Source organism: Callithrix jacchus, chromosome 13, assembly GCF_049354715.1.
Source record: "Callithrix jacchus isolate 240 chromosome 13, calJac240_pri, whole genome shotgun sequence".
NCBI classification, from domain to species: Eukaryota; Metazoa; Chordata; class Mammalia; order Primates; family Cebidae; genus Callithrix; species Callithrix jacchus.
This window is the reverse complement of record NC_133514.1, coordinates 97,986,005-98,013,384: the sequence shown is the minus strand read 5'-3', so window position 1 is coordinate 98,013,384 and position 27,380 is coordinate 97,986,005. Positions and strand designations below refer to the sequence as shown.

The window sequence follows — 27,380 nt, the reverse complement described above, 5'->3', positions numbered from 1 at the left end:
GCCTACCAAAGTGCTGGGACTACAGGTGTGAGTCACCGCGCCTGGCCCACTGTCAATTCTTAATTTAAAAAATCTAGCATACATTATCAAATAATAAACAAATTGTGTTCTTATATTTGTTGGATTACAGCTTTGGATGAGAGCTTGAGGGTTGGTTAATTCAACCTCCCAGAAGAAGCCATCTTTATAACACTTCTAACAAGTAACTTTTATGTTGCTGCACTTCCTTATTGTCCTTGGTCTTGTCTAGTTTCTGCAATGACTTCCCCATTGGTGCCTTCAGATTACCTTGTGCCTCTCTCTGCCACCTGCTTTCCATTCTCCAAACTCCTTTTCTCAATTTCTTGAATGCTCCACACTCTTTTCCAGTTAAGAATTTAGCAATTCCTTTTGCACCATTTGGTTTTTTCTTTCTCAAACCCTTCACTTAACTGACAACCAGGGAACCTTTAGGTCTCAACTGAAATGCCCTTTCCTCACAGAGGCCCTCTTGACCACTTCCACCATTAGTCTTTTTCATTTAAAGAAGTTATTTGCAGTCACAATAACTTATCAATTTTCTTTGATCTTAATTTTCTTTTGGTATTGCCTAGACCTTCCATTTTGAACACTATTTTCTTTTATATAGAAAGAAGAGGGACTCATGGCCAGGTGCAGTGGCTCATGCCTGTAATCCCAGCACTGTGGGAGGCCAAGGTGGGTGGGTCACCTGAGGTCAACAGTTCAAGACCAGCCTAGCCAACATGGTGAAACCTCATCTCTACTAAAAATACAAAAATTAGCCCAGCATGGTGGCACATGCCTGTAATCTCAGCTACTTGGGAGGCTGAGGTGGGAGAATGGCTTGAACCCAGGAGGCGGAGGTTGCAGTGAGCTGAGATAGTGCCACTGCACTCCAGCCTGGGCAACAGAAACTGTTAAAAAAAAAAAAAAAAAAAAAAGAGGGGAGGGGAGGACAGGGAAGGGAGAAAGAAGAGGGACTTCAAATAGAAAATGAGTAATTCCACTTTCTCTCACGTTTACCAGGATGCATGAAGATGACCCTTCTATATTCACTGCTTTGGTCCAGACAGTGTGAACATAATCTTTTGCTCTCCTGAGCACCTTTTCCCCAAGCTTCAACTCACTGTGTTTTACTTTTCTTCAAGCTATGCATACAGCTCAGACAATACCTTTGTATTTCTAATTATATGCTTCCTTTATTCATCTGTTCTAGAAGTCATTTCAAAAAAACTGAATTTATTAGAGCTTCTGTGTAGCCTGATGAGTTTTTCTGGTGGCCTCTTTCTTTCCGATTCCTCTTTAGGATTAGGTGAAATGCTATAATTTCAGAATTTTTTGAAGTTAGTTTTTCTGAGAATTTTATTTTGAAAACTCCATCTCTTTCCCAAGCTGCCGATGATTCCACAATGCCACATACAATCATCACTTCCCTGTCCTCACCTCACTGTTTATCTTGGCCATGTCTGACACTATTGACCCCACCCTTCTTCTTAAAAAAAAAAAAAATCCTGGCTTAGGTTCATGATAACACTCTCTTCCAGTTTACCTTTCACTTGACTGGCTTTTCACTGACTCCTCCCATCCAAGGTCTCACATGTCATAATAAGTCAGAGCTGTATCTTCAGGCCCCCATTTTTTCTCTGTAATCTCTCTCTGACTTATGCCCTCAAGGGTATCACTGTAAAGAGTATCCATAGGCACTTGCCTCTCAAACTTCTATATTCAACTATGATGTTCTCTAGTGCTCCAGATTCATATATGCAAAAGCCCAAGTTGATAACTCCACTTGGATACTGAAAACCACTTCAAAAGGTCTCACTCTGTCGCCCAGGCTGGAGTGCAGTGGCATGATTTCGGCTCACTGCAACCTCTCTGCCTCCCAGGTTCAATTGATTCTCCTGCCTCAGCCTCCCTAGTAGCTGGGACTTCAGGCGAATGCCACCACGCCTGGCTAATTTTTGTATTTTTAGTAGAGACAGGGTTTCACCATGTTAGTCAGGATGGTCTTGATCTCCTGACCTCGTGATCTGCCTGTCTCAGCCTCCCAAAGTGCTGGGATTATAGGTGTGAGCCACCGCGCCCAGCCAGAAAGTCTTCATTTCCCATTAAAATGGTTCTTCCCTAGTTTTATCCATCCTAGGAAATGACTTTACTGTCTACCCCGTATCTCAGTAGGAATCCTGTTGATCTTTTTGGTTCTTTGTTTTTTTCACCTCCACCTTTACCAATTCATTAGCAAGTTCTGTCAGCTCTGCCTTCAAATATTTCCTGAATCTAACTACTTCTCTCTGGGGCCATTGTTCTGACCCTAATCTATGCCACTGTCATAGCTGGTCTACTGGAATAGCCTCCTAACTGGACTCTCTTCTACTCTGGTCACCCAGTGACTTAGTCTTTGCAGGGAAGCCAGAGGGATTTTTTTAAAAGATCACCTGGTTGGGTACAGTGGCTCACGCCTGTAATCCCAGCACTTTGGGAGGCCGAGGCTGGGGGATCACGATGTCAGGAGATCAAGACCATCCTGGCCAACATTGTGAAACCCTGCCTCTACTAAAGATGCAAAAATTAACTGGGTGTGGCGGTGTGCACCTTTAGTCCCAGCTACTTGGGAGGCTGAGGCATGAGAATCGATTGAACCCGGGAGGCAGAGGTTGAAGTGAGCCAAGATCTCACCACTGCACTGCATTCCAACCTGGCAAAAGAGCAAGACTTTGTCTCAAAAAAAAAAAAAAAAAAAAAGAGAGAGAGAGAGAGATCACCTCCCCTGAGGCTTTTCTTGACCCCTGGATCACACAGTCCCCTTAAGGTCACTCTCATTATATTACCCTTTAACTTTTTTTTCTTAATAGCACCAAAAGTTCCAGAATTATTAATTTTTTTTATATATTTATATGTCTATCTCCAAACCCTAAATATAATATCCATGACATCAGAGGCCTTGTATGTCTCACTAACCTCTGTTGTTATCCACAGTGCTTAGAAGAATATTAAAGCTCATACTATACTCAGTATTTGTTCAACGGGCTATATCTAAATCATAGCGTTTTGTCATTTTACTTGGAATAAAAACCAAAGGTCAACATGTTTATCAGGACCTTCAAAGGCCTCCAAGATCTGTTCCCATTATCCCCTCTCCCCCATTTCTTGCCACCCCCACCTCCCTCCCTTTGTGTCAGGTGCATGGGTTTCTTTGCTGTTCCTGAGAGATGCCAGCAAACTGCTCCCTGTTCCTTCAATCTATCATGCTCTTCCTCAGTGTGGATATGTGGATATCCATATCTTACTTGCCTCAGATCGATATTAAAATATTATCTCAGTGAGTCTTTTCCTGGGCATCTGATCTAGAATTTCAGTCCTCCCGGACCCTGGCCACCGACACTTTCTGCATGCCTCCTCAGCTTTATACTCTCTGCTTAGCACCTTTCTCCAAGGTGCCATAGACTCAGCCTGGTTATCTTGTTTAGTTTTCATCTTCCTGGTAAACGACAAGCTCTATAAAGTCAGGAATTTTTATCCACTTCTATCCACACAGAGCCCAGAACAGTGTCTGACACTCTTAACAAATATTCGTTGAATAAATGAACATGCAACTTATTAATTATTTATCTCCATATATTGAGCAGTTGTTTAGTTTAAAGACTAAATTTATTGAAGACTTTTTTTTTTGGCCATTGGATAAACAGAGTGTTACTCTCCGTATTGGCAACCTAAACAAGTTCGTCTCATTTAAGGAGTGCCAATGGGAGGTTACTATTTGGAGAACATGAATAATGATTGCAAAGGGTGTGAAACAAATTAAGTAATACTCTCAATTCCACGTTTGGGGTTTCCAATACATTTGTTATTATATACAGTGATGTTGCTGCTTCCTACTTCTATAGGATATACTTAAGCTCCATATATACCTAATAATAAATTAAAAAAAAATAATTCCCCTTTGGCAGCCATCTTTAGAAAGTATTGTTCATGGGAAACACCTGGTTTGTCCTATTTTTATTGTAATCATTTCTCTGCATCTCAACATTACAATTACTTGCTTAAGAGCTAAACTATTGGTCACCCTGCCTTGATGAATCAGCTCAGGAAACTGGATTAATTGTGAGATGAGCTTTGTATGAATAGTTGTTCTATATTTCATGCCCTACTGATCTGAGAGACCAAAAACCTAATCAAAAATTTCCAGGAGTGAGGGTGCAAAAAGAGCAGGTTTCTATTCTGAACCACCTGAACCTTTGGATAACTTACGTTTTTCCAGTGAAACAGTGAAATAAATGAACAGCAATTCTAAAAACAACATATACTTGTAGTGTAAACTGGCATACCAACTGATCTTCTACCAAGAAGATCAATTACATTAGGTTACCTTCCCTGTTGGGTCAAACATGTCTGTTCCAGAAATGACCTATGAGAAAAGGGAACTGTGGTTTGCTTACATTCAACAGATTCCCTTTATTCCTTCTTGGCAACTATGAGAACAGGCTCATCCAGTTTCATCTGCAATGTTTTGTTTTCCTTTCGAAAGCATTGATAGTAACCCTGTATGAGAAGCCATAGTTAGTTCTGAAACAGAAAAGCGCCTTAATATTAAACTATCTCTCAAAATTATCCTTTTTGGTCATCCATAGGAATCACGTTTCGCCTTCAAGGAGGGCTGACCCTATCTGAGTAGAGGATTATGCTAGGAAACTATGAAAAATAACCAACTGAGGAGTGATGGAACATGACAGGTATGTCTCTCACTTCATCACTGCAATATGGACTTTATAGCAGCTTGAAAATTCACTAAACTTAAATATCTGAGTTTATAATAATGCCTAAGTCCACCTTTTCCATCAACTTTTCAAAATTTATAACCATAAAACCTTGTATATTCTATATATAATATTACTGAATATGTGTGAATATAACTAAATACTGAGAACTGTAGACATTTTCCTTGTAAACAGAACAAAAACAAAATTCAGAGCTGTATTATATTAAACAATAATTTTGTTGTTAACCCTGAAACCATATGTTATTACTTTGGTCTTAATGATGTGCCGTTTAAAACAACTGGAATCTTGTACCCTTGACTTTAGAACTTGACATAAAAGACTCATAAAACATGTTACAGGTGTGAAGCCTCTAACCAAACACAGCTTTTTCCTAGGAACACAGTCTCTGCTTACAGTTCACCTACTTCCATAGTTTTCAGAGGCTCAATTAACCTTGCGTTTGGTGGGAAAGTCTTGAAAGCAAATTTACTGTGATCACTTGAACACACACGCACACACACACACCCTTCGAAGTGCGACACTTCGATCGGAATTCGAAAGTAACGGAGTAAAAAACTGGAAAACAGAAAGTACTCTCTGTGGCTATTTCATTTAAGGAAGTGCAAATAAATGTCTTACCACTCTCCTGGCTTGCCTCACTAAGTCATTCCTCCTGGAATGAAACTCAAGCACGTCATCATCCCTGCTTTTTCTTATTCATTATTTTGGTTGCTGGTTGAGATGCAAATGAAAGGAAGTTGGCATTACTGTGCCTAGGTTGTTTGTTTTTCTTTTTGCTTTTTTTGGTGGTAACCAGCTGTTTGATAAGCAAACACTCAAAGAGAGCCAGGTCGAGTTGGCCCATGTCATCCGTGCAGCATATATCACTACTGTCTCCTTTGCAAGGATGTCTGCTGGAAACCGCTATCGAAGGCACACACACACACACACACACACACACACACACACCTCACTTCCCACGGCGCAAGGCCGGCGCTGCAGCACCCGGGTGGGTGGGAACGCGTTCCAGCAGCAACAGCCCGCCTTCCCAACTCACCAGCCTGCAAAGTTTCCTTGCTGGGAGAGCAGGTGTCAGATTTCAGAGAGGCTTGGTTCCCCTTCCCAAGCTCTGGAACTCCCAGCTCCACCGCCCGCAGGGAGACAGGATCTGCTCAACAGGGCACGGGGATACCGCACGGGAACAGCTCCTTATCTCCTCCAACCTGTGGCTGCAGATGGGTCCGAGGCCGGACGGTCCGCAGTAGCCCCTGCCCGTCTGGACTGCGAGTGGCAGGGCTGGTGGCACCACCCTCGGAGTCTGCAGCTGCGGCGGGGCTGGGGAAGGTTTGTGTGAGAAGAAGGCGTGTCTGCAAGTCTCAACGCGGATGTGCAGAGCTCACCTCAGGCAAGTCTTGCTGGTGACTCAACTGCTGCAGTGAGAAACACTCCGCTTGGGGTTGAAGTCTCCACGTGGTGGGGCTTCGAGACCTAGCAGGGAGCTCATTTTTATTCATTTTTTTCCCCCTGTGTTTTCTTTGATGTCTCTCAAAGAGCCCAGGGCGCTGTGAGAAGAACTGAGGCCCTGGCACTGCGTTGTCTCCTCCGAGGGGGTGTCTCATTAACTATGGGGAGTGAAGGTGAGGGATTGAGAGTGGGGAGCAGAGGATGGCCTCGGGAAATAAAAGAAGGTGTTGGAAAGAAATTAATATTTTAAAAGTTAGGATGTGTTCATATGAATGCATTAATCAGCATACACCATCCTAATTCACTTCCCAAAGCCCTGCTTCACTTCCTGAAGTCACTTCAGAGATCAATAGTTTACCACTAAGCAAGAAAATGAGCACACAGAGGCACTGAACAAATATTTATCAGGCACCTGCTATGTGCTACGCCCTGTGCTAAACACATTAGATTCATCCACAAAGCACAGGTCCTGACTGCCTGTCTTGTGATTACATTTTAGACACATTCAGACATCCCTAATTTACAGAATGGTAGTAAAGGCAAGAATACAAGGTTGGGTACATGATAGTAGCAACCGATTTACTCCTCTGTGATCAAAATGTAAAAGTTCCAAACCTGCAGCTTGCATTCATGTTAGTAAACAATGAAATGCCGATGGCTGCTTGGATTTTAATTGCTTAACTTGGTTCTTACTGGATGCCCTAGAGACAATCTGGGAGGCACTGCTGCTATCAGCTCTGAGAAAATTTCTTGTAGAAGGGAGTAAAGGAATCGCCCAAACCAAAACCCAAAACAAACAATACCAAAGTAGTGGACAAAGGGAATATTAAACATTTTGGTCTCATAAAAATCTGTCTATTCTATTATGAAACAATGAAAGAAGTTCTATTTTATTTCCCTCAATGTTATCTTAAAAGTTGAAAAGAAGGGTGATAATAATGCCTTCATAGTGTTATTGTGAGGGATTGACTTCCTATCAGAAAAGTGCATAGAACGTGGCATAGTAAGTTCTACGATTGTGTTGGCTATACTTATTATTTTGGTAGCACTTAATCTGTTCCAGTCTCCCCAAGGAAGATCCAGTTCATAAAAATTATTTTTGATCTACTACATAAAATATATAAGATTTGGATTGTAGAGTTTCAAAGTATGTGTGCTTGGAATCTATATTCATGATAAATCTACTTTGCATTTAACAGCAATATCTAAGTATAAACGAATGTGTGTCCATGCGCCCAGACAGAAATAAAAGAAAGAACACGAGAACCTTGAACCTTCTCGAATGTTAACACATTGATTTAAAATGACCCTCTGTGATATATGATGATAACTCATATTCTTTACCTAGTTAATGCGTTCACTACTGACATTAATCCTAATAGCTAGTATTTCCTGTATGAAATAGAGTTTATAAGGCCTTTGCCCATAGACCATCTCATTTGGCTTTCACAACACTGCTTTGAAACAGGCAAGGCATCTATTATATTTATTGTCTCCACTTTCAGAATGAGGTAACTGAGGTTGAGAAAATCGCAGTGAATTTGTCCAAAATGAAAACGTTCAAAAGGTGGAAGTCAGGTCTATTGATCCTGAATGCTCAGCTCATAGTGGTCACTGCATTGTGCTACCTCCCCACAACTTCTAGAAAGAGTTCCTGCCATGAGAAAATCTAACACACACACATTTATTGATGACTTTCCTTGCCATATTTCCCTACATAAGTGTGTTATTGCTCTATAGGGACAACAATTGCAGGGATAGCCCTCCTGGAGTGACCTGCCACACACAGTCCTATCTTTGTGGTTCCAAGGCTCAGATCAAGTCGTGTTACATAGTGACACTACCAGAGAATGGTAGAACACTTCTTTCCCTGGGAAGCGGGGTTCCAAGAAAGAAAAAGAGTAGGAAGACATAAGAGAAATGTTGCTTGGCCACTTGATGAAGGCCACTTTGACCACAGGTAGAGCAGAATAAAAACCATGGAAATCCAGTGAAAACAAGGTGACAACATTGTTTGTCATGATAGTAATAGCAATAAGCTGGAGTTTATGTAGTACAACTTAACTATACATAATATCTGTCTAGTTCAATCAATATGGCACTGAGGTAAACCTTAATGTACATGGGGAGATGTGTAGTTACAAATGGAAAAATTATCACATATATTTCATCTCTCCTCAAGCTGCTTTATTAAAAGAATAAATTGTTTAAAATGTTATTGAACCACAAAGACAAATAAACTTGCAATTAATTTTGGAAGAAGCTAAATCAAATGGCAGTGTGGTAACTGATTTGGAAGAGCAGAAGATTCTATACACTGCATGCCTGCAGGGAGGATTATGGATGAAAGGCAAGCCAATTCTTCCTGCAAAACCTGGGCAGGCTGAGGCCTAGGAGGCAGAAATCTCAGCATAGAAGGAGGCCAGGTGGTGGGGTAAACACAGGGGTTTGGTTAGACGTCTGTATATTGGAATGCTTGGACCCAAAGTTCCCTTCCCCACTGTCACACAATCAACCAACCATAAGTTCCTCCATCTGCTCAATCCAGCTTCCAGGAGACTGGAGGTTTATTTTCTGGAGAAAGTAAACTAGAGTAATTTGTGGTTCAACAAGATGAACTGAACACATGCCTTTTTACCCTGCTCCTAGAGATAATGAATAAAAAAGAAATTTATATACAAAACAGGAAAAAGAATCTTTTGAAATTGAAAATATACTCAACATTTTCAAAAAACTGACAGATGGGGTAAAAGACTAAGTTGAGAAATCTTAAGAAAAGTAAAGCAAAAAGCTGTAGAAGTAAAAAAAAAATGGAAAAATTCTGACTAATGGAAATCTCAATAAGCTATAGAAAAGTGTTCTTTCTATGCAGAAAAGGATAAAAACACTAATTTGAAACAAATGCACAAATACCAGAAATGAAGATGATGAACTTTGGGGATCAAAAGTTCCACTAAACGTCCAGGAGAACAATATTTTAAATTAATCAAATAATTAAACACATCAAGATACACTACTCTGAGATAAAAGAAACCCAGGAATAAAAAGAAAAGCCTAAAACATCTTCCTGACACATAAAGCAGATCACATACCAAGGAAAAAAATTGCATTGGATTTTTCAAGAGAAATAATGGATCCAGAAGTTTCTTTGAATGCCTTCACATTTTTTAAATGAAATGATTTTGAACCTAGAATTGTATACCAAGACAAATTGTCAGCCAAGCTTGATTTAAAATTTTTTCAGATATGCAAAAACTTAAAAAATATACATCCTGTGTGCCAGTTTAAAGTAACCATTCCCCGCACAAGCTTCTAAGTCAAGAAAAAAGAAGAGATGAAACCCCAAAAACGCAGGCCCAACATAAGAGGCAGTAAAATAAATTATTCAGAGCAATAAGTGTGAAGTAGGCCTAAAGAGAGGCAAAGAGATGGCTTGCAGTAGGAATGTCTCCAAGAAAAAAAATGAAAAGAAAACGATAGATAGTTTGATACACATGTGCATTTGAAAATACAGGAGATATGCCAGGCGTCGTGGCTCATGTGTGTAATCCTAGCATTTTGGGAGGCTGAGGCTGGTGGATCACCTGAGGTCAGGAGTTTGAGACCAGACCGACCAAAAAGGGTAAACCTCCTGTCTATTAAAATTACAAAATCAGCCAGTTGTGGTGGTTCATGTCTGTAATCCCAGCTACTCAGGGGGCTGAGGCAGGAGAATCACTTGAATCCAGAAAGCGCAGGTTGTGACAAGCCAAGATTGTGCCATTGCACTCTAGCCTGGGCAAAACGAGTGAAACCGTGTCTCAAGAAAAGAAGGAAGGAAGGGAGGGAGGGAGGGAGCGGGGAGAAAATAGAGTACATAGTTCCAAGTACGTACCAGATTCCACATTCTACTCTTTTTCCTGAGCACCACACTAGATTTCAATTCTTAGCCCCTTGAAGGTGGGGAGGCAAGTCACTGAGATCTCGTTTATGGATTGTGGGCAGAAGTGATGTACTTCACTTCCAGGGTATTCCCATAAAATAACCCCTGAGCTCTTCCATGCTTCCCTCTTCCCTTATTAGTGTGCAGATGCAAAGAACCAAGGAAGGGCTCCTAGACCTGAGAAGACATGGAAATTCATGACCCTCAATCACGGTGTAGCATAGCAACCCCAGCTGCCACACGTTGGACTATGACATGAGCTAGAAGTAAACTTGTATTGTATAATGCCAAGAAGATTTTTAGAGTTGTTACCACAGTTAGATCATTCTGTTACAGTTTTAAAGATCAATTGGAGGCTATTTTGAATAATATACAATAGGTACAGAGCATGCTGAACTAATTTTAAAAGGACATTATTAACTCCATGAGAAACAAAAGGTTGCAAGAGAAAAGAAACATTATGATAGATAACATTATTATGTTCAAATCTGAAAATAATAAAAATGTTGGGAACACTGCCAAAGAATTAACCCTAAACTATAATAAAACTACATGTGGAGGATGGCAGAGGGAAAGACTATCTGTGTATATGTGCATGTGAGACAAGTAAACTCTCAACTATTATAACAAAAATCAATAAATAATGTGTAAAATTGCTAAAGAAATAGCAGGATAAGCAAACCAGTTAGAAATATAAAAGTACAGTTAAAAATTTACTAAAAGAGTCAAATGTTAGCTTGTAGGGATTAAGACCAGGGCTTAGGAGGAGATCCACGCTGCTCTACAAGAAATGTAAATTTTGATTTTGTTTTAAATTATGAGATGTATTACCTTAATAAAAATAAAATTAATCTTAAATTACACTTAAAATATACATAAGGAAACAAAAGATATTTGTTCTATAGAGAACACATTATGCTTTATTAAAGTATGTGTATATACTTTAATATAATGATCTATAAGCAGTAGAGAAACTGAATCAAAGACAGAATGAAGATATATTTGAGAAGTTTGCACAATGATTCATTCATTCAACAAACATTTATTAAGCAACTTGCACCTGGTACACTGCTAGGTATGGGGGATCCAGTGTAGAACGTGAAGGAAGAATAAAGGTGTGCTCTAAGAGAAAATCAGCATTTGTAAGCTTTAAGCAACAAATATATTTGGGTTTCTTCTCCGCCGTCTTTAGTAGCATGAGCCACTGACCTGGTCATGATAATGCCTTTTATCCTTCACTATCCTCTTAAAAATTTCTCGTGACTTTACCCCCCACCCCTCACCCTTACTGATGAGATCCAAGATTTCATAACCTTTCTCTTGTGATTGCAGGGAAGGCTTCACCAGAAGCAGGGTGTGCCTCTATCTCCTGCTGATTTTCTGTTCATGTGAAGTCTAATCACAAATAAAAATCCACCCTTCTCCAGTTTGAGAAAACCTCACAGCATGACTAACAAGTCATAAGACAGGACTTCCAGATCATGCTAGTTCTCTTCACAATGAATGTAACTTTGAGAAATAAACATACATAAGAGGCTTTCCACTGGCAAATTACTTTAAATGTGTAGCACATAAAGACTTATTTTAGATATCTGCTCACTAAACTGGCTATGTTTTCACAGTTGTACCTGCAGCATCTACTCTGTGGTGAGGCCTTAACCTTCCCAGTTCCAACCTCATTTTGCCTGTTCCTTAGCATGTGTAATGAAGATATACTCAGACCTTATTGGAGATTATTGTAATTTTGTCTATTTTTTTTCCTTCTTATGTTAAAGGAACATGCTGTGTGAAAGGCCCAAAGAATTTCATGAGTAATGTTCACATATAGCCTTTATGCAAGTCCTAACTTGACAAGAAGCCACAGTAGTGTGGGTATGCCATAATTCTGCCTATGAATACTTGACTGTTTTTAAAAAGAATTCTATAAGCACAACTTTAGAAGTAATTACAACATGGTTTAATTGATTTTAAAAATTTGATAAAGAGAAGTTATATAAATAAGAACTAAGCATAGAGGAAAGAATAATTTATTTTCTGCAAGTTGTATGATAATACACATACACATACATAAATAGTCATTTATTAGCATATATAATTGTATGTGTGGACCTATGTATAGTCATGTGCAAATCCATATAAAATTTATGATTATATTTGCTTTGTTGGTAGCTTTATGGTGAGCTACAAAATAAAATGTCATATGGGCTTACCACATAGGTATAAATGCATATATGGTGATTTCTCCATTTTCCCAGAAGCTGTTACCTAAAACCAGTGTTTTTGATACTTTTGCTACTTTTTAAACTGCAAATACTTGAAGCTGTGATGTCATATATTCAGGAATGATTATTAAATCATCTTAAACTTCTTTGCTGACCTTTTAACCAATTATAAGGTAAATTTTTCAGGCATCTAAACTAACAATGATTTATGTAATTTCAGGGAAACATGTCTTTCCTCCTCAAAATATATTTTTATCAAATTATTTTGATGATTGTTTCCTTATAAAAGAATTGTAAGAAATCCAATGTTAAGGTAACTATTTCTTTTTTAAGGTATAATTTGGAAAATTATCTTGCCTTACTTTTGGTCATGTATGATGTTAAAATATATGTAAAGAATAACAGCTAGTTAATTAAGGTTTGAACATAGCAAAGAATCACATGCTACATGATTACTTTTTTTTAAACTATACTTTTGGGAAACAATATAAATAAATCTTGTGATAAATATGTGGGACATGATCTAGTTTGTTCTTGTTGTTGTTGTTGTTTTGAGGACAGAGTCTCACTCTCTTGCCAAGGCTGGAGTGCAGTGGTGTGACCTCAGCTCACTATAGTCTCCGTCTTTCAGGCTCAAGTGATCCTCCCACCTCAGCCTCCAGAGTAGCTAGGATTACAAGTACACGCCCCACTATTTTTTTATATTATCTAGTCTATTTTTATTATCAGTATATTAATAGCTTATAAGCCTATAAGGAATTTTTATATTTCTAGTAGTATAATAAAATATATAAAATAAATGTTTATATCGATGTATATTTTATATAATTATATATATTGCTTTAGAATTATAATTATATAATATTCATAGTATATAATTAATAATTATGTTAGTATATAGTTATTTATAATAATTAAATTTCTATTTCTAAAATGATGTAAAAATTCTAAATACTGCAGCCATACAATACCTTCTGAAGTATGCATTGCTGCCATAAACACTAAGTAGATTTCTGTTCTGTGGTATTTTTAGCTACAGATTTCATTGCTACTGAAGGTTGAGTGGCTGAAGAAAATCCCCACATACTTGCTATAAAATGTGAATATGCTAGAACCATTCAATTTATTTTAAATCAATCATAAACAATAGATTTTGGTGTGAGTCTTGACAGAAGAGATGAGTTTCATAAGAACTGATAGAAAAAAACACGATTAGGATAAAGATACAATTAATAAGAACTCAATTTCTTGCATGTTCTGCCTGTGAAATGTGGTGAACATCAGTCACACTGGTATAGGCACTCAAACCTCTTTCCTGTTTGTGGGGTCTCTTCAAATGCTTGTCTTAGTGCGAAAGTCAGAGGTAAGGTGCTCAGGGCACTAATGGTGGTCTGAATGCAATAGCACCATCTGGTTCCAGTGGAGGCATCCTAACCACATGGTTGAATGCCTTTGCTTATGGCTCTAGTCCCATGCCAACATGTCCTGGAGTAGGGACCACAAAACATCAAATGAGGGAAAAACAGTCTTATACCAAAACAAATATGGAACTTGATCATTTATGTGAGCAAAGTGAGAAACATAGATGGGAATGAATTCTTAGGGTGCTCATACCAAGGAAAAAGGAGCACAATTTTTAAAAATGAATGAATTGATTATTGTAGATGCATAGGATATAATATACTAGTTTAGTTACCTGTGAGCGCTTGTAATTGTTTTCTCTGTTTGATGAAACTCAAACCTAGATTAGCCCCCGTTTGTAAGCCAAAGACCTACCCCAACTCTTCAGAAAGGGTGTTGCAATACCATTACAAATACAGTCAGAATGTCTGCTGCCTAAAATTTCCCAAAGGATTATATGGCTATTTTCCAAAGTAATTGGCACTTGAGAACAGGAAAATTTCCAGAGTAACAGAAAATTGACTCTAAGCTATCACTAAGAGCTGGATAACAAAAAAGCCACTGAAATTCAAAGATTCAAGTCAGGATTTGTGGCTTAACCAACTTTGACTTCAATGTGGGCTTAACAGGAGTCTCAAATCTACCTCATATCTTTTTCTCATTTCCCCCATTCCTCTGGATCAAAGGATAATGTGATTGGAATGAATTTAGAGATAGTGAAATCATGCAACACAACTCAACAGAATATATCCAATAGAATAGTCATTTTCTGTAAGAATTGTAGAAATTAGTGTCACTATTAAGGACATGATGACACTAATTTCTGGTGATTCTTACGAGATCTTTGCTAGGTTCTCTACACTGACTGTGTAGAAGGTGGATGGGATGGGTCTTCGAAGACACCAACAAATATCTATAAACTTAATCAGATGATTATTTCAATTGCAACTAATCAAATAGCTACATATTCTTATACTTGGTATACTTTGATAGGTGGCTCTAAGACATTTATTTAGTAAATTACTTGCAAGACCCTCCAGCTAATCCAGGTTTCAGACAAAGCCATTCTGTTTCTTGTATTTTATGTCCAAGAGATTTACGGTAAAAGATTTATTGGTAGTAGAACAGAGTGATGTATAGAGCCTGTGACATTCCTTAGTAGGATAATTATTTTGGAAGCCTATACATCATAGACTTGATCTTCCCAAGTTCCAGATAGGGTAAGATCAATAAGAACCCTAAATCTAAAGCCTTAGGTTTTACTCCAAGTTCTGCCAATTTACTCCAAGACATGTGAGGAATTCACCTTTCATCTTATGTGTTCAAAGTAGAGGGTTTTAAAATAACTCATTCTGCTGATAAAAGTTTCACACACCTGATGCCACAATAGGTATCCAAAGAATGAATGTTTGGTGAGTGAATAACTGAATGAATTTGCTAATTACCTTCATATCCTTAGCAAGGAAAGTTTCAAGGAAAAGAACATAGAATCTCTTGCTTTAAATTTCAGTAAATTTGATTTTTTAAAAATAATTAAGATGTAAAACATTAGAAATAAAGATTTGTGAAAATGAAAAGTATTGTATATCAGACTTTCAAATGTGATTTGGAATAAAAAATGTCTAAAGCAAATGTAATACATTTCTTGAGCCATAATGATATGAATCATTTGTATTTTTTCTCCATGACAATTAGAAAGGAAAACTCCCTCACATTAGTCATTATATTATGACCTTATGTCACAATTAGTGATAAACGTATATGCAACTCTCTGTCCTGCACTTTATCAAATAAATCACAGAAATGCCTTGGCTATTGCTGGTTGCCCTTAGCCTTGCCACAACTCATTGATGGACAAAATGGATTTCTAACAATCAAAAAATACACAGCCCAAACTTAAGCTTAATGATCCTAACTATAAATCTTTTAACACTTGTCACCACAATTTGGAATTTGCTTTCTCCAACTAACTGAAAGTGTTTTCCACTTTCCTTAAGACTATCACTGACAAGATAAAATTATCCCTAAGTCTTTTCTGTTTCAAAGTTAAAAATAAAATAAAATATTTGCTTAACTCATTCATTTGGTTATTAATGACCATTCAATAAATCAGAAAAATATTTAAACATATAGCTCCAAATATGTCAATCCCTCAGTTGTCTTGGCACAGATATACTTACTGACTTAAAAATACTACAAATAAAATTTTTGAAAATATTCGAAATTTATGAAATATATCAAAGTTGAATTCAACCCCTAACCCATGACTCTATGACCCCATGTTTGATGTAGAAGCAACTATTACTGTATTTCACCTACTCTTGATTTGGCCTTCACTTTATACCCTCAATTTGATCAGTGGGGACCAGAAAGCACTTCTAACCTACTAATGTTTCTGCTGACACAATTGGTATATTTTGCCCATGACAAGGAACAATCAACTCTGCATTTCACAGTAACTCTAGAAGAGCTTGCTGCTCACACTTAAACACATTAAAATAGTGGATGTTTATACTGGTGAATTTGCGCCATCACATACACAAACTATATTAAGTAAGCCAGTTGAAGAAGATAGGGGTTTAGATATTTAATCTTAATAAATACATATATTGAAATAAAAATATTTTGATAGTTAAAGAGAGAAGATTTATTTAGCTTGTAATTTATTAACAATAATACTGGCCAGGCACGGTGACTCACACCTGTAATCCCAGCACTTTGGGAGGCCAAGGTGGGCAGATCACAAGGTCAGGAGTACGAGACCAGCCTGCTCCACATGTTGAAGTCCTGTCTCTACTAAAAATACAAAATTAGCAGGGTGTGGTGGTGCATGCCTGTAATCCCAGCTCCTTGGGAGGCTGAGGCAGGAAAACTGCTTGAACTCAGGAGGTGGAGGTTTGGTGAGCTGAGATAGTGCCATTGCACTCCAGCCTGGACAACAAGAGTAAAACTCCATTTCAAAATAATAATAAGTAAAATACCAAATCCCTAATGATATCTAGCAATGTCCCAGACTTTAGCCTTGAAAATAAAAATTTACATTTTTGGTTAAAATAATGATCTCATCACTTTATCTATTAATCCTTAAAATAAAATCATTTAATCTCTTTTGTTCAGGTGTCTAAATTTCATATTTTTATCCTCGTTCACTTAATATCTAATTGAACTAGGTTTGAACTAGGTTTTTTAAAAACTGAATTATGTTTGTGTGATAATAATCTCATGATTATTATGTTTGTGATAAGAAAAAAAAGTGCTCTTTTCCTGCAAGTAGTTTTGTGCTAACACTGCTCATTACATTTATTTATTTGAAATGTTCAAATATACTTTTTCAATCTAATAGGTGATATTCAATTAAGTATAATGAAGTTTGTCCTAGGTCTCAGTATTATTTTTGATGATTTTTGTCTTAAATATTTTCCATGTAAATATGATACATCCTATTCCATGCCTTAGTTTAATTGATTTGTCCATTAAGTTATGTTTATCTATGATATCCTCTTATAAATAGGTTTTAGTTCTAGATTAATTTTACTAACTTGTCATTTAGGATAGCTATTATAGTTTGTATGATCTACAGTAGCAAATGTAGACAATATTTTAACCAAGTTACAAATTAACCCAAAACAAGTAACTGCTGGTGATTTAAACTTCAGCACATAAACTTAAAAATAAATAGCAACTTATACAACAAAATTCTGTAATATACCAGACATAAGAACGTTGTTACTAATTGTAACTCTCAAATGAGACTGCCCATTTTCAACAGGTCTTAATATTCATAATAAATTTCATAAAATTCTTTAGTGACTAGCAGAAATTATCACTGAGAATTTATACTATGTTAGAAATAGGACAATTATGCTATAGTTCTTTCTGCATAAACATGTACTATGATAATATTGAATGTTTAGCCCATCAGGTCTCATCTACAGTTTATTTGTACTAAATGGTCAAGTTCTTTGCCCAATGGCTTTGGCTTATGGTTAGTTTAGGCTTAGCACTAGTAATATTTATTTATGTATTTTTATATGCCAATTAGCTTCAAAAAAGGTTAAATTTTTCAATAACTGTAAAATACAGTAAGAAAAATAAAATAACATGGTAGAAAAATGGGCAATCAAGTTGAACAGGCACTTTACAAAAGACAGTATCCAGATATCCAGTGAACATGAAAAGGTTCTAACCCTTATTAGTCATCAGAGAAATGCACATTAAACTTTAATGAAGTAAACCTATACATTTACCAGGATGGATACCGTGAAAAAGGACTGATGATAAAGTTGGAAAAAATGTAGATGGAGCAACTGAAATGTTCATTTTCTTCTAATGGGGATGTGAATTGGCTTGACTATTTTGGAAAACTAAACTCACGCAGAGATATGGCCCATCTTATATATATAGTCTATAGAAAACATTGTAATACGTTTGCCAAAAGTTGTTTGTAAGTGATATTTGTAGCAAACAACCTAAATATCCATTTACAATGAAAAAAATTAATGTATTTTCATAAACAGATTGTTATACTGCAATGAGAATGAAGTATTCCTGACTACATTAGTGAATCTCAAAAGAACAATGTTGAATGGCAAAACCCAGGTACAAAATAACATATTCTGTAGGATTTCACATGTGTGAATTTTTAATCAGACAAAACTAATCTATGGCATTAGAAGTCAAGATAGTGGTTATCTTGCAGCAGTCAGGAGGCAGTGACTGAAGAGACACGAGGGGGCTTCTGGTGATGTTCTGTTTCTTCATTTGTATGCTGATTATGTAGGTATGTTTGTTTTGCAAAGTTTATCTAACCTTAGGGTTTTTGCAATAAAATTGCCTTAAGATATAAATTCACAGCACCACAACACTGAAATCAGGTTAAGATGAAAAAGATTGTGAAATACAGGATGAAGTCAACAGTTAGACTAGTACAGAAAAAGGCCTTCGTAACATTAGTTACATTTGTTAGAGGTAAGCCAGAAAAAAGATATGATTCACTATGTACTTATAAGAAAGAAAATGTGTTACTCAAGAAAAACGTATGCATTCACAGGCTTAAGATTAAAGAGAAGATGCTTCCATGCTCATAGAGAAGATTTATCCTACATAATGAGCTATGACTTTAACAATGTTTGTAAAATAAATACCATCTTGAATTGCTTTGGGTGGTTTCTTAAAATGGTCTGCAATGTAGAAGAATGACATTAATAGCAAAGTATTATTCAAGAAAAGCAGATAAGAGCTTCTATAAGGGAGTGAGGGGCTTACAAAACGATACTCTTTGAAGATTCAGCTAAATCAAGAAATAGATTTTAGAATAAGGAATTGATAGACTGTAATCTCAGGTACAAGATTTTGATAAGTCCTGAGGCAGAGAGGCTTGAGGTTGTATCTCCCAGAAGTACTTGGAGAATAGCCATTGCCTGTTGCTGGTTAAATTAGAATCCCTGTGCTTTAGCCTGTGAGGTAAGATGATGTCTTGCCATGAAAGCTGAGAAGTCTGACATGTCTATGTCTGCACAAAGAACTCCCCGTCTCTGCTCAAGTTTAAAACAGGGGAGGATCCTCTGCAAGGAGTTGTAAGCCTTCTCTAGTACATAGTTACCATATTCCTGAAATAATACTTCTTGGAAGATTAGTCCGATCCTTTGAAAACAATTGAAGTAGTTATAATCCATGAATTCTCAATGAGAAAAATATTGCCTGATGGAGGCAAAATTTGTTGTTGGAGGTGAGATAATCTTTTTTATGTATAAAGCACAGATATAGCCATGACACATAAACAGGTACACAGTATATCTGTGGTATTAAAATTTCATTTGGATGGTAATTAGGGGAAAAGATGTCTGAAAAGGCTTCTTAGGGTGGAGATGAGGGTTGAGACGGTGGTTGTGAAATAAAGGATAAAAAACACTGATATAACCAAACACCAAACACGAAATAATAACAGCACATTCCTTGTAGCCCTGATCCACAAAAGTATTCACGGACATTTAAACATTGAAATTTGATGAACATAACCTCATTCAATAGCCTACAATTAAAAACTATTGGTAATATATATTCTCAAGTAAATGAATGGGTTAATTCAGTTAAATGTTGAAATGTATCTACTCAAAAGATTAATTCGGTTTTAGAATATTAATATTTTGGCATGACTGTTATTCTACCAATCCCATTTTTACATTGGGAAAGTAAAAATATATGCTTAACGAACCTTGTCCTTTTATTGTCTACAGTAAGAGGGATGAGATATAGCTAATCTAAGAATTATATCCTGTCAGTTGTTAAAAATTGTTTGTTTGTTTTTTTTTCCGAGACGGAGTTTCGCTCTTGTTACCCAGGCTGGAGTGCAATGGCGCGATCTCGGCTCACCGCAACCTCCACCTCCTGGGTTCAGGCAATTCTCCTGCCTCAGCCTCCTGAGTAGCTGGGATTACAGGCACACGCCACCATGCCCAGCTAATTTTTTGTATTTTTAGTAGATACGGGGTTTCACCATGTTGACCAGGATGGTCTCGATCTCTTGACCTTGTGATCCACCCGCCTTGGCCTCCCAAAGTGCTGGGATTACAGGCTTGAGCCACCGCACCCGGCCCTAAAAATAGTTTTAAAATATCCAGGGAGGTAACCAGCTCTGGAGTACTGAGTTGCTCAAATGAGGTGGTATCACTATTTAGGATTTAACTTCTAAAATGGTTTTCTCATGGCAACTGGAGAAACAATGCAACAACACATAAAGAAAAGCCATAGATTTCTCTCCTCCACTCCCTTGAGCTAAATCAAAAATATTTCCATGTTAATGTTCAAATACTAACTTATATAGGGTTTTAAAAATAGAATAGTTTTATTCAATAAATCTGGATTGTAAACCTGGATGTTTGACAGCTTTCCCAGGGCAATGGCAAAGATGAGTAGTTACAGCAACAAAGTAGTTGCCACAGTCTACGAGTCTGAAATATTTATTATCTGGCCCTTTACAGAGAGTTTGCAGTGCCTAACAATAGAGGATTTGGTTAAATAAATTACTCTTCATCCACTCAAAACAGACTGAATTTATTGAAATGTTATTGTAAGAGAATTCTTAATTAAATGAAAATAGATGTACAATGTGTAAGAACTAAGCGACTGAAAACAGCATACATAATGAAAGTCAATTTTTGTTGAAACGTGCACATATACAAAAAATACTATGTTAGGTGCTAAGAGTTGCAAGAACTTGGCTATCAGAGTTTCACAGGCCCAAGTTCCATTACTGACCATACCAACTAATTAGCCATTGTGTGGAAAAATACTTTATCTTCTTTCTCCATAAAGAAAAAATAATGTGGAGATGTTCAAGTATAGCTATATCTCATCTACTTCCAATAGTTGATTTGAGGTGAATTGACATATTTATATCTATTCCTGGGTTAGTCTGTTTATGTTGCTGTAAAGGAATACCAGAGACTGGGTAATTTATAAACAGGTTTATTTTGGTTAATGGTTCTGTAGACTGTATAAGAAGCATGGCACCAGCGCCTGCTTGGCTTCTGGCAAGGCCTCAAGAAACTTACAATCATGGAGAAAGGCAGAAGGAGAGCCAGTGTATTACAGGCTGAGAGGGGAAACAAGACAAAGGGGAGAGGTGCCATGCTCTTTGAAACAATCAGATCTTGAGTGAACTCATCACCACTGGGAAGGCACCAAGTCATTCAGGATGGACCTACCCCATGACCCAACACCTCTCATTGTACCCCATTGTCAACCTGGGGTTCACATTTCAACATGAGATTTGGAGGGAACAAATATCCAAACCATATCAATCCCTTATGGAGATTTAATTATTAAATGAAACATGTAAACTTTCTCATAGGATGTCTAGTACATGCACAGCAGACCACATTTTTAAATGTTTGTCTTACTTCTGCTTCAAGGAGGCAATAAGAGAAAGTAAGAAACTCCTATCTTATTTATTTTTCAATAAGCAGATGGAATACAAAAAAGAGTAAAGAAAACCCCTTCAGTGCTGGGGAATTCTCCAGCCACAGCAGTGGACAAAAACCACAGAACCTCAGAGAAAAGCAACAACCAACAGCAGCATGAGAACGAGGTATTAGCACATTTCTATGCCATGAGATCTAGTTTCTTCTCTGAATTATGTCAACCAAGGGATATAATTGCAGAGGATGACAGAGAAACTATCCTTTTTTATTCACTCTATTTCTCATACTGAGATGTAATTGTCATTTGCATCAAGAAGATGGGGAAAATATTTCTTGAATTATTAGTTTTATTTGCAATTCTTTGGTATAGATACTGTGTACAGATGTACATACACAAACTGGCTCATGAATTTTGTTTTCCTCACATTATGATTTAAATTACTCTGTATTTCATCTTTAAACCATTAGAAATAAATATTAACAAAATTAACTACTAAAATGTCCTTCTTAATTAGAGTTATAGAATCTCAAAATTTGAAAACAATCATCTAGGTTAGAATTTCTCAAACTCTCTCTCAAGAGGGAGAGGGAGATATATATATATATAGATATACAGATATAGATATAGATATAGATATAGATATAGATATGAGATACCTCTATGATTCCCAAACTCAAAGAATTATATATAGATAATTGCATATATAATGTATATTATATATATATATTTCCCAAACTCATTCTCTCTCTCTCTCTCCATATATGTATGTATATATATATATATAATTCTAAACTAGATAATTCTAATCTAGGTGATTATTTGAATTAACACATATATAGAGAGGAATTAATATATATAGAGAGAGATGCTTGTATATACTTGAAATCAAAGTGAAAAGAGATAACAAGAGAGACTGTTCCTCTAAGCAGCCTTCTATGCTTCCCACATGGTAACACCACAGAGCTCCAGGTCACACCATACACCAAGCAACTGCCTAGGAAGAGAGCAGCTCTGCATTAAGCAGATGATTCAGATACCAGTCAGTTTCCAGTTCTTGACCAAAGGCTAAATACACTGCTTATCTGTGCCGGCTGTCAACATATTTCAAAAACTGTGACTATCCACAGACCAGAGGATGTGGGCATCAGAACAAAAAGGAAGCACTAGTGAAATGTTTTATATCTTTAAAGGAAATCCCATGGCTTGTAAGCAGATTGAGTGAACTAAGTACATCAATCATTTTTTCACAATGGGTTATGATGAAGCAGCTAAATTAGAAGCTATAAAATTGAGTGACTTGGTACAAAAATGAGCACATGGTTTCAAGTGAATTGGGTTTGTCTCAACTTACGAGTAATCAATGTATGATTTTGATGGAGTGGTACTTGCGTTTGGAGACTTAAATTATAATTTCCAATGGAATAAAAATTAAATGCTTCTCTGAGACATTTTTATTACTCAATATAAGATCCAATTCTTCTGAAACCTGATCTTCAAAGTAGGAACTTAAGTTTCATATAATAACTAAAATAACTGCTTGGTGAATGATGTGTGAACCTCAAGAAGACATTCAACTCTACTAGTGATTCTTAAGAATTGACTTGTACTGTGCTTTCAAGACATGAATAACACATGATTCCTAAACTCACAAATTACCTATGCTACAATTTTCACATCAACACTACTGTGTTGTAGTCTTTTCAAAGAGGGAAGTCTTCAATCACAAAGAAAAAACTTGCTCATGAATTCTCTAAGTACATAGAGAGATTTACCACCATTTAATGTTGTGAAAATTGTTTTTGTGCTTTGGATATGTACCTGGAATAGTACCCTAACATTTTAAATAGACATAAATTTCTACAAGCACAGGAAGAGGAAAGTATGAAGTTTTAACATTATACAGTCTTTGAAGGAATAAATAAACCAGAAAGAAAAGAGACCCAGACCCAGAGTAAACCTTTTTTCTAGTGTTTTCTAGCCTTTACTAGGAATGAATGCCACAGTGATCCCTGAGTCTATGTGAGTTGTTTCCCAGCTATGTCCCTGGCACTTGGTAAGATTCCCACTTGCTGCCTACGATGTCAACCAGAGCTGAGTGTAAGGGAAGTGTGTAGAGTGACTTGTGTCCCTGGGAAGGCTTTGCTACCCACTGGTTGAGGCTCTGGGAAGGGTGCTCAGAGTGCCCTTCGATTAAAGAGATCTCCAGAAACCTCCCTGTCAGCTAGGCCTCATGATGCAATGGTGCATAGCAGTCAAAATTTTAAAAAAACAAAGGAACAAAAAACTCCAAAAAAAAACCTTTTACAAGATATATAAAAAGAGTGGCCACAGCAAAAAGAAATTCTCATACATGTCACCCAGAGATCCCACTCAAGTTTGGCCAGTTGTCCCAAAAATATCTTCTAGAGCAAAAGGATTCAACTCCAGTTCCGGATCACACACTGCACTTTGTTTTCACGTTTCTTGATTTTTCTTTAGTATAGAACCACTCTAAAGTCCTCCTTTGACCCTCATGATCTTAGCACTTTTGGAGATTACAGGCCAGTTGTATTAGTCTGTTTTCATACTGCTAATAAAGATATATCCAAGTCTGGGAAGAAAAAGAGGTTTAATTGGACTTACAGTTCCACATGGCTGTGGAGGCTTCAGAATCATGGCGGGAGGCAAAAGGGACTATGTACATGGTGGCAGCAAGAGAAAACGAAGAAGAGGCAAAAGCAGAAACTCATAAACCCATAAGATCTCGTGACTTATTCACTATCACAAGAATAGAATTGGAAAGACTTGTCCCCCATGATTCAATTACCTGCCCCTGGGTCACTCCCACAACATGTGGGAATTCTGGGAGATACAATTCAAGTTGAGATTTGGTGGCAACATAGCCAGACCATATCACCAGTTGTTTTGTTGAATGTCCTTCGGTTTGGATGTTTCCTCATCATTAGATTAGTTGCTATTTCCTAGAAGTCAAACTTAAATGTGTATAGGCATCGCATGGAGAATTCAACTAAATTGCATATTCTGATTCAATAAGACTATGGTGAGATGCATGGTTCTACATTATTAACAAGCTCCCAGGCCATCAATGGGACTGACCACATTTTTAATAGGAAGAGCCCCCATAAGACACCACTCAAGAAGAGGAAGAAATAATCAGGACTGATTACCCACCTTCCCCCTCATCAGGACTAATCCCATGATCCTTCATGACTATTTAATGACATCACTTCCAGAACTCCAAACTTTCTTAAATCACTGATTTCAGCACCAGAAATTCCAGACTTCTAGAACTATTGATTCTCCTATCCCTGAATAAACCCACAAACCTGTCCTAACCAAATTATCATCATCCCAGTGAATAGTTCCATCATCCCCCCCAGTCCAAAGCCAAGAAATCAACCCTGATTCTTCTATTTTACTCAGCTCATCCTGCCAGTCCAGCAGAACCATCTAACTCGAAAACATACCCCAAATCTATTTGTCTCCACTGTTCACAATGTATTGCATATCGCCATCCATCATCTCTTGCTTGCACCACCACTGTAATTTCCTGCTCCATTCTTGTCCCCCTCTGCCCAGAAGCCAGGGAGAGCTTTGAAAAATAAAGTCTGGCTCCCCTTCCTGAAACCTCTACTGGATACTGATCACGTTTAGGGGAAACACAAATGCAAACTGCTCCCTTCATTCCCAAGGATCTTTGGGATTGCTCTCATGCCCTCTTGCTCACTGTACTCTAGCCACACTGGGTCTCACTGTGTTTTCTTTGATCTCTCAAGCTTCAGTCTCTTTCCTGGCATACACTTCACCCTGAACATCACTTAGCTTGCTACTTACCACTCACAATTCTGCTCAGAGCCATCTCTTAGGAGGAGTTCAATGGCCTTATCTGAAAAAGCCTGTTTTCCCAGTCCTCTCTATCCCCCTAGCTTTCTTTACTTTCATCATAAACATCATCACTATGTGAAATGATGTTATTTATTTATTTATTTTTTTTTTCCTTGCTTAGCAGTCCTTTTATCTTCTAGATGTACATTCATAAGGAAAGAAATATTGTATTTTTTCATTCATGTATTTCAGCTTCAGTGCCAGTTATAACACACTCAATAAATATTAACTGAATAAATGAATGAATCAATAAATGCTAATTGAAATCAATATGCTTATGTAAGGACTGAATGGGGAGTTGGTAAAGCTGCCACTCACCACATGATTACTCACCATTGACAAAACCATTCCAAACAGCATATGTCCCATTGACAAAGACTTGACATAACCCATCCTCTTCTTACGCTCAGTTTACCTTGAGTCTCACAGAATGATCCTGGTCCAGTTAGACTTTATAACTCCAATGTCTCCCATTCTGGCCAGGAAATTTTTTCTGACTTCTCCTGGTTTCAAGATAGCCAACTGAGCATACATGTTTAAACTCTCTTTTGCCTTATATTCCATGGAAATAACGAAGCACTTTAGAAATAATCAAATATCTGTAGCAGTTAGGAAAATAGGGAAGTGTAAAATCATACATCAACAAACCTTGAAAAATTTCAGGAGGGGATAGAGATGACATATTTGGCCTGAGAGAAAATCTCCCAGTTGCTGACCATCCAGTCAAAGCAGAAAGGAGCTATCTTGGACATAAGTGAAGAGATTTTTGTGGCAAATCCTAGAAAAACTTTAACTCTTGAATCACCATGTACCAGATATAAGAGCACTGAACCAGTAGGTAAAGGCCAAAGGAAAAGCTGTGGCAACAGTGACACTAAAAAAAATAGGGATGGCAGTTTTAATAGGGGATAGCAAAAATGACCTTGATAGTTGCTGACTGAACCTGTATCTCAAGGCAATGCTTCTCACAATGGGGCCACAATCCTCCTCCTGGGCACTTGGTAATGGCTGGATATATTCTGGGGTCTCAACTGGGTAGTAGAGTTTGTGTTACTGGCATCTAGTGGGTAAAAGCCAGAGATGCTGCTAACCATCCTGAAATATACTGGACAACTTCCCAAGCCCCAGCAAAGAACTGTCTGGCTTAAAAACGTCAACAGGTCTGAACCTGATAAACCCTGGTCAAAGGTCAACAGGCCTAGATGGGCAATACTAAGTGAGAACCTGGCCATGAACAATAGGATATCATGGAGAAGCTGGTTATCTGGTATACACTGATGACAGATTTTCCAGTTTTTGAAGAGAGAGAAAGAATCTGGGTTTTTAATAGTCATATATATTGTTGTAAATTAGTTTTATAGTGTTTTTATAAATGTTGAAGATTAATTTTAGAATGTTGAAAAACTAAATCCACAGGAACACGCTGGGTGTGGTGTCTCATGCCTGTAATCCCAGCCCTTTCGGAGGCCAAGGCAGGCGGATCACTTGAGGTCAGTAGTTTGCGAACAGCCCGGCCAACATGGTGAAACCCCATCTCCACTAAAAGTACAAAAATTAGCCAGGTGTGGTGGTGTGTGCTTGTAATCCCAGTTACTCGGGAGGCTGAGGCAGGAGAATCACTTGAAGCCAGGAGGTGGACGTTGCAGTGAGCTTAGATCGTGCCACTGCACTCCAGCCTGGGCAACAGAGCAAGACTCTGTCTCAAAAAACAAACAAACCAACAGACAGAAAACATGAACAAAACAAATTTTAAAATTAAACTACTCCATGAGACAAAAAATAAAATTTGGTGGTCTGGATCTGGCC

General features: G+C 37.5%; 1 protein-coding gene across 11 annotated transcripts in view; it reads right to left on the bottom strand.

The window, feature by feature from the left end:
• The window catches only part of RAB27B (RAB27B, member RAS oncogene family), a 308,125-nt gene that overhangs the window by 64,388 nt on the left and 216,357 nt on the right, over positions 1-27,380 (bottom strand). The window contains exon 1 of one of the 11 annotated variants that reach the window (XM_002757268.7): positions 5,815-6,079. The exons of 9 other annotated variants lie outside the window; for them this stretch is intronic. The gene's annotated coding sequence lies outside the window, so the exon portion shown is untranslated. Of the gene's footprint in view, positions 1-5,396; positions 5,445-5,814; positions 6,080-27,380 lie in introns of those variants that run through there. One more of the 11 variants, XM_054244233.2, reaches the window with a different exon arrangement.